At 32.5% G+C, this 8,351-nt stretch overlaps 1 pseudogene; it reads left to right on the top strand.

The window, feature by feature from the left end:
* The first annotated feature begins 6,601 nt into the window (after window positions 1-6,601).
* LOC145293395 (5S ribosomal RNA) lies at window positions 6,602-6,718 on the top strand (annotated as a pseudogene).
* The last annotated feature ends 1,633 nt before the right edge of the window (window positions 6,719-8,351 follow it).

The following is an 8,351-nucleotide window of genomic DNA, read 5'->3' as shown; positions in this document are numbered from 1 at the left end:
TAACAATAGGACAAGACTGTTTAAAATTAGGACCAAACTGTTTGGTAGCAAGACAAAACTGTTTGACAATACGACAAAACTACTTTACAATAAGACAAGAATGTTTGAATCGAATTTTAATTGCTGTGTACTGAACGAAAATCATGTCTTGAATATTTTTGATAATACATTTAAAATAAAAACAATTTTGACAAAGAATACTAGCAAAAATATTTGATAATTGATGAAAATAAATACTAATTGCAACTTTGTTCTAGTCTGCTCCCACCCCATACCCAAGTTCGCCGGGAGATATAATCTAGAGAATGAATTTCTATATCAATATAGAATAAAAGTCACTTTGTGTGTGTGTGAGAGTTCCTTCCTCATAGGTTCCGAAACCGTTGACTCCATATTTTACGCATTTCACACAAAGCTAATTTATATGTCTGGCAGTGTTCTTAGATACGTTTAGTACAGAAATTCATCCGAAAAGTATCGAAAATCGAAAAAATCCGATCTTAAAAATAACTTTTCTCTCTTACAGATGAAAAAGAAGAATTTTTACAGGGGAATATTTTACGTTACACCAGCCACGGGAGATAATAAAATTTCAGCAAATCATTTCTTATTTAAAAAAACAAACAGCTTTATTGTAACCTGGAGATACAGCTTAGCGGTAGAGCAATCGACTACAGATCGAATTATCCCCTGTTCAAGCCCGGCTGTACATCATTTTTTAAGTTATTTTGCAAATTAGTTCACCAGACAAATTATTCAATAGAGGGTTGATTCTATAATAATACATATGCAATCTACATAAATTAAAATTTCATGTTTAAACTTGTTGTACGACCGGGCAACTATAAAAATGGCGGATCCATTATGTTAGAAAATCAAAGAAACTCCATGAACAGTTAACCGATGGGAACCGATATAGAGATTTCCGAAGAATGTGTCAAGTTGGGGTCTATGATATACACATTCTTCGCATTAATTTCTTATTCGTGTACTAGAAGATGTACCCGGCTTTGCTGGGTATTAAATGTAGCGTTAAATTCATTTAAAAAAAAAACGTATTAAACGTAGCGTTAAATTCATTAAAAAAAAAACGTATTAAACGTAGCGTTAAATTCATTTTTAAAAAAACGTATTAAACGTAGCGTTAAATTCATTAAAAAAAAAAACGTATTAAACGTAGCGTTAAATTCATTAAAAAAAAAACGTATTAAACGTAGCGTTAAATTCATTAAAAAAAACGTATTAAACGTAGCCTTAAATTCATTAAAAAAAAAAAAGGTAAAAAATGTAAAGAAACTGAGGCTGCGAGTATTATGTTTTGTTTCTAAACAGTTCAGTTTTTATAAGTAAACAAAAAAAAAAATACTCCAGCTGAGATCGAAAGCAAAAACTAAAGGCAGTAAGTCAAGTACGGTCATCATGGGACCAGCTTCTACAATCTTTAAAAAGCATTTTCAAGTCTTGTGAAACAGTAGACAAATCCGATGACCCCCAAAGTATCAATTTTTAATTTTGACCCCTAATCAGCGCATTTTTATGGATAAAACCCGATTAAAAAATTTTCCACATGTCTGAATACTTTATATACCAAATTTCACGTCTGTAAATCCAAAATTCGTGAAGTATATAGGTTGAGAAGTGTCCTCACAAACATTCTCACTTTTATAGATATATACATTTCTTTGGTGCTTCCAGCCCAGACTGTCTGAAGATACTGGCTTCCTGACCTAAGTTGTCATTGTTTTTACCGTTTCCTTTGCAAAACTCAATCATGTTCTGCAAAACACAAAAAAAAAAAAACAAATAATTATCTTCTACAAAACAAACAAACCGAACCAAACACCATGAATTAATTAGTTGGAGATATAAAGAACTTGTAGCAGAAACATTTTCCCCTAAATTACTGGATTCAGCATTAAATAATTCGAGAAGGGTTGATATGCCGTAAAACAAAACAACCAAACAAAGAGTATATTTCTGCGAATGCCATTTATTTATCAAATGTCTAATAAACAATCCGATGTACAGCAGAAAAAGTTAAATTATGTCAACAAATCTAAATGTTCATTGGCCGAGATTGACACGGTAAAATATATTCTAACGTACAATTACATTTCCAAAATTCTTTCGATGATTGTTCAGCTTTTCATTTTTTCATCGTTTCGATTCGAATTCCTCATTATCATTACGAAATTATCTGTAAATCTTCTTATCTTTTCTATCAGCAATATCTGAATTATCATTTTTATTCTCCGCCAACATATATATATATATATATATATATATATATATATATATATATATATATATATATATAAAAGCTGAATGTCTGTGCGTGTGTGTGTGTGTGTCTGGTCACGAATAGGCTCCTATATGGTTGACTATTTTAAAAAACGGATTACATATAATGATAGAAGATGTATCGAGACACAGGAATGGGTATGTTTGATCTGGCAGAACGGTGGTTCATAAAAATTGTGGGGTCTGCGCACGCGCCTGGTCCAAAAAGTATGGAAATAAAAAAAAACAAAAAATTAAAAAAAAAAGCGTTTACAAGTGTTTTTTTATATAGATGTACATAATAATACTTTGATAAGTATGTTTTAACTTAAATAGGGATGGTATAATAAAATTGTGGGGTCTGCGTTCGCGCCTGGCCTCCATAGAATGGAAATAGGCGCAAAATTTAATAAAGACTTTTCATATCTATCTACGTAAGTATTCTTTGAGCTTTTGATTGTTTCAGCTTGAAGAAATATGGTATAATAAAATTATGGAGTGTTCGTTCGCGCCTGACCTCCATAGAACGGAAATATGTCGCAAAGTTTAACAAATTAAATATAGATCCACAGAATATTGTGATAAGTGTTTCAGTGTGAATAGGTATGGTATAATAAATTATGGGATTTATCTATTTTATTTTTATTTTCATCATATTTTGCTTTGGTTTTGATATCCCCAAATTCGAAACTATATCTTTAAAATCCTTTCTTTTCATAACCTATCATACTTTCATAAATCAGAGTCCATTTTTATGGGCACATAATTTTATAATACTTTTAAAGAACACCCAACGTAGTGCCATAATTAATTACTGAGGGTTGTTTTTTTTTTGTAGTTAAAACATAAACCATAAAAAAGAAACTTTCAAAAAGACCAAAATACACTTCTAAAGTGTATTTCTCCTAAGCCTACATTTAGATAAAGAGGATAAATAACTGGTGGGGCAAGGAAAAAAAAAACCTATCTAGACGTCTTTCAGTGAACCCTTTTTCAAGATATCCGTTGGCAGAGGGGGAGAAAACATCGTTTAAAAACGTTGTTAAAAGATCATAAATTAACAGCGAGGGTAAAAAAAAAAAATGTATAGGGAATAGGAGAAAAAAGACAGAGAAACAATCTCAGCAAATACCCATAAGTTCTAAATCATGGGTATACTCTCTTTGCTTACACAGAGATGGTTGGCGCAAATTAATGTATATAGCCTCGAGAATTTTTAAGTGAATTCTTGAGCGCGCCCTGTGTAAAACCGAGAAAGTTTCATCCGTGTATCCTTGAGCGCAAATTTATTATCCTTATCTAATGTAGGCTTATGAGAAATATACTTTATATATATATATATATATATATATATATATATATATATATATATATATATATATATATATATATATAAGTGAGAAAGCTTGTGTGTGTGTGTGTGAACAATTCTCAACCTCTATACTCAACGAATTTTTAATCTACAGGCTTGAAATTTGATATGTTGGGTATTTAGACACGTGGAAAACTTTTTAATCGGTTTTCATCCGAAAAAAAAGGACCGCTAAGAGGTCACAATTGAAAAATTGGTACGTGGGGGGGAGTCATCGGATTTTTATCTGTTTGCCAACTGTTTCACAAATGCGCATACGTGAATCGTTCAAACTACAGATTTCTTATGTTAAACATAAATAGGTTTGAAAACACTTTTTAAAGCTTGTGTCAAGCTGGTCAAATGGTTATCGTACTTGACTCACTGTTTTTAGGATTTAGTTTCGATCTCAGCTCGAATATGTATTTTACTTACAAGAAGTGAACTGTTTACAAAAAACATAATACTCGCATGCACATGTCTCTGTATGAATTAAGATATAATCTGTATGCGTATTTTACAACCGAGCAACGGCGGGCGGTCTGCGATTATATAATATATTTAGCTATCGTATACGTAGCTACGATGGCGTAGCTAGAGTAAACGTCACCCGGGACGGCCCGCTCAAATGTCACTCCACTGGCCCCCACTTCACATGCCCCCCCCCTCAATGCCAACAGAATTTTTGTGAAATATTAAACGGTTCTTCTTCTCGGTTAATGTCAGTGTATTACTTACGGAAAACGATTAATGAAACTGCAGAAGCACCTGTTAAAACGCTACACAAGTTCTGTAATTGAATACCCACTAAAAAAAAAAAAAGCGAAAAACATAAAAGTATGTTTTTGTAAACCCCTCGTGAAAACTTCCTGACAGCATTATTAGTGTCCTGAATTATGAGATGAAAAACTGAATTAATCCCTTAGTAAAAGAGAGTTGCCGCCCTCGGCACAATGACAAATTATAAAACAACGTTGGTGTATACTATGACGAGCCACCTAGTCAATGGATGAATAAATAAATTAATTGTTGTTATGAAGAAGAAAAGGGGGCGTTAGAAACGCAGTCGAATAGAAACGTCAAAAAAGAACAAAGGAAAAAATCAGTTACCGGGTAAAATCGGGAAAGATGGTTTGAAAACAAAAAGTCATCAGAAACGGTGCTATCATTTATGTAGGACAAATTAAGGCACGACATTTGGTTTCTGTTGATTTACCATTCGTGCGATTTATGCACGTCATTTGAGCAACCTGTGATCCTGGATAAGCAGGCACGATAGCTAGTTGCTTTTAATAGTATAATCCCACAAGCTCAGCATGTAAACAATAAAACGGAGTTAATAACAATATTTGACCATAAACTTTATATGAAATCGAGAGTTCATCTTTGCCAAAATCTGAAAAGATATTTGCAAAAAATAAACTTTCAACTTTTCACGCCTGAAAAAAAATTGAACTTTTTTTTTAACACAATAAAAAAATATGCATAAAATAGACTTATAGAATGACTTTTCCGTAAAGTTGGATTTGACAATGCAATGCTTAAAGTAGTTCGTATTGTCATACGTAGAAGCGTTTCCCTGATGAGGCTTCATCACAAGTTATGGCCAAGCTAAGAATTTTTATTATTGAAAAAAACAACAACAAAAAACAAAACAAACAAAACAAACAAAAAAAAAACAAGTGCACAGTAAACGAGGTATAAAAAAATAACTAAGTTCAGCATTTTGCCCCCCCCCCATTTAGCCCCAAATGTCCACAGGGGACGTCAAATCCTGCTGAAAATGAATAAACGCTGCAGTTTTAGGCCTTAACATATGTAAATTTGAGTTCTGCACCATGCAAAAAAGTCCATCATCCCCCCCATTTAGTCCCAAAAATCCCCAAGGCCTTAACATATTTAAATTTGAGTTCAGCACCATGTAAAACTGCTAAGTAGACATACACATAAAATTTAGGACAAATATGGTAAAATAGTCCCCAAAATGGAGTGCTTTTTATTAGTCCTAAAAGAACCCTTGGGACACAGCCAAGAGTTATCGCGAAGTATAGACAAACAAAATTATATAGAAATCAGTTAGTCACAACTTTTCAGAATGTTTTGTAAAAATCCAAGGCATCAATTATTTTAATAAGCACACAAGCGTCAATTTTAGCCATTTTAACCCGAAAGGCACCCCTAGGGAAGCAACCGGAGTTTCTGTTACTTTTTTACTCATATCATGCTTAATGTTTGTGCAAAGTTTTTTTAAATTCCAAGGCGTAGTTATTGAGAAAAGTGCGGACAAACGAACGGACGAACGGACAAGGATGAATTTAAAGGCCAACCCCACTTTTGTCGGGGGAAAAAAACAAAAAAAAAAACAAAAAAAAGAAAAAGAATGAATTCGGTAAAATATAAAAGTTTGCTGGATACCAATTTCTTTGGAATTATTTTTAGAAAAAAATTTCTTCTTAACAAGACTACGCTTCCTTCAATACAGTTCCATTTCAAAAAGTTGTTCGGGCGCCAGAACATTACTCCTATGCTCTGGACCACTAAAAAAAAAAAGGTAATGGCAACTTTGCAATGTTTGTACGAACTAATAACATCTGTTTCATCTTGCTGACAGTTATACATGTGAAGAAGACATACATTTTAGAGAATATATATATATATATATATATATATATATATATATATACACACACACACACACACACACATATATATATATATATATACACACACACACACACACACACATATATATATATATATATATATATATATATATATATATATATATATATATATATATATATATATATATATATATACGCATGAGCTTCCGCCACAACAATTAAGTTGCTCGGAAATCCACGCAGATGATTTGTTTATAGTGGTGAAGGCTCTGTGTAAAACTATCCACACTTTTTGGTTTTACTGCTAACCTCTGTCGGTGCACAGGACAGAATATACAGAATAAATACGTATGGCACAATCACGTTGACACACCGGTTCTCGTCAGATCATCGAAGTTAAACAACGTGGAGCCTGGCCAGTACCAGATGGGTGACCATTTGGGAAGGTTAGGTGCTATATGTACCGCGCCGAGTCATATAAATTTCCAGGTTGGTATCTGGAGGCGCATTATTTCACTGAGAGAGATGCACCCCTAGTCTTCGTTAAGACATGCATCTAGGAGAAGGAAACTCTGGTGTTAAAATCCGCGGTCTACTGTATATATATATATATATATATATATATATATATATATATATATATATATATATATATATATATATATATATTGGGTCTTACATCGGAGTTTTCCTTCTCCTAGATATATGTCTTAACGAAGATTGGGGTGTACCTCTTCGAGTGAATTAAACGTGCCCCAGATACCAATCTGGAAATTTCTACGTCTCTACGCTTCTACGTATATATATATATATATATATATATATATATATATATATATATATATATGCGTGTGTGTGTGTGTGTGTGTGTGTGTGTGTGTGTGTGTGTGTGTGTGTGTGTAAAAGAGATTTAGAAGGCTGTCACAATGCGAGGAATGAATTATAGTCGCTGTTGGTAAGAGGAGACGAGAACAAGTGGCGATTTACAAATCAATAAGTACATATATATATATATATATATATATATATATATATATATATATATATTTATATATATATTTATTCAGTTGTATGGTAAAATGTTTACTTGTAAGTCTATGCGACGTATTCCATTATTAATTTCGGGAAAATTCCCTTTTCAAATGGTGTGCGTAATATATATATATATATATATATATATATATATATATATATATATATATATATATATATATATATATATATGTATATTCAGGCAGACATTGTTAAATACAACAGAAAGCTTATGTTTAGTGATATATTTTTTTATTTTTTCAATTTTTCGTATTATCTTTTTTATATACACATCAAACGTATGGATGTATGGTCCAAGCATTTTTTATTCTAGAAATGTCCGCGATTTTAAATTTTTCGTGAAATCGTCTTCACGTCGTCAGGAATATGTGTTAGTCTCGGTAAGGAATTATGGGAAGACTTATTTAAATAGTAGTAAATGGGGTGCGAGCGAGATTGCTGACAGCGGTGGGGGTGTTGGTGTGGTAGGGGAAAGTAGAGAGAGCATGACTGTTCTAGGGTCAGTCGCAGGAACGGGTTGGTGTGAAGGGAGGGGAAACAGTTATGCGAAGCATTTGAGTGTCTTAGTACTATTCTGAAATGTGACCTGATTTAGGCTAGGTTTTTACATAACGTGTTTTATCTATAAAATGTATTAGGTCATATGATATATTGTGTGTGTATACATTCAGTATTGACTCAACAATACTCAATACGTGATTAGTAAGTTAGTAGTAGTAGTAGTAGTAGTAGTAGTAAAATATATTTTTGAGAAGGTAAGCCACATAAAACTTGATGATTTCCTGTGACGAAAAATGAGAAATTAACTAGACGTAGCTTACTTGGCATAAATATATTTTCTTCTATATAATAAAGTAACATTGATTTTACCCCTACGCTTACGCTTTCAATAGGAAACAAATCTTCCACAATTAGCAAATACAGCATTTCTTACACCGTGTTTCGTGAAACTACCTGTATATTTCTTTTCTGTTTACAAATTATTACATGTATCAAACGTGTACAAATTATTACATGTATCAAACGTGTGTTAAGGAGAGGTT

The sequence above is a fragment of the Euprymna scolopes genome, chromosome 14 (assembly GCF_053919585.1).
Source record: "Euprymna scolopes isolate OS-2025 chromosome 14, ASM5391958v1, whole genome shotgun sequence".
NCBI classification, from domain to species: Eukaryota; Metazoa; Mollusca; class Cephalopoda; order Sepiida; family Sepiolidae; genus Euprymna; species Euprymna scolopes.
The sequence above is the reverse complement of the archived record's forward strand: the minus strand, read 5'-3'. Positions and strand labels throughout refer to the sequence as shown.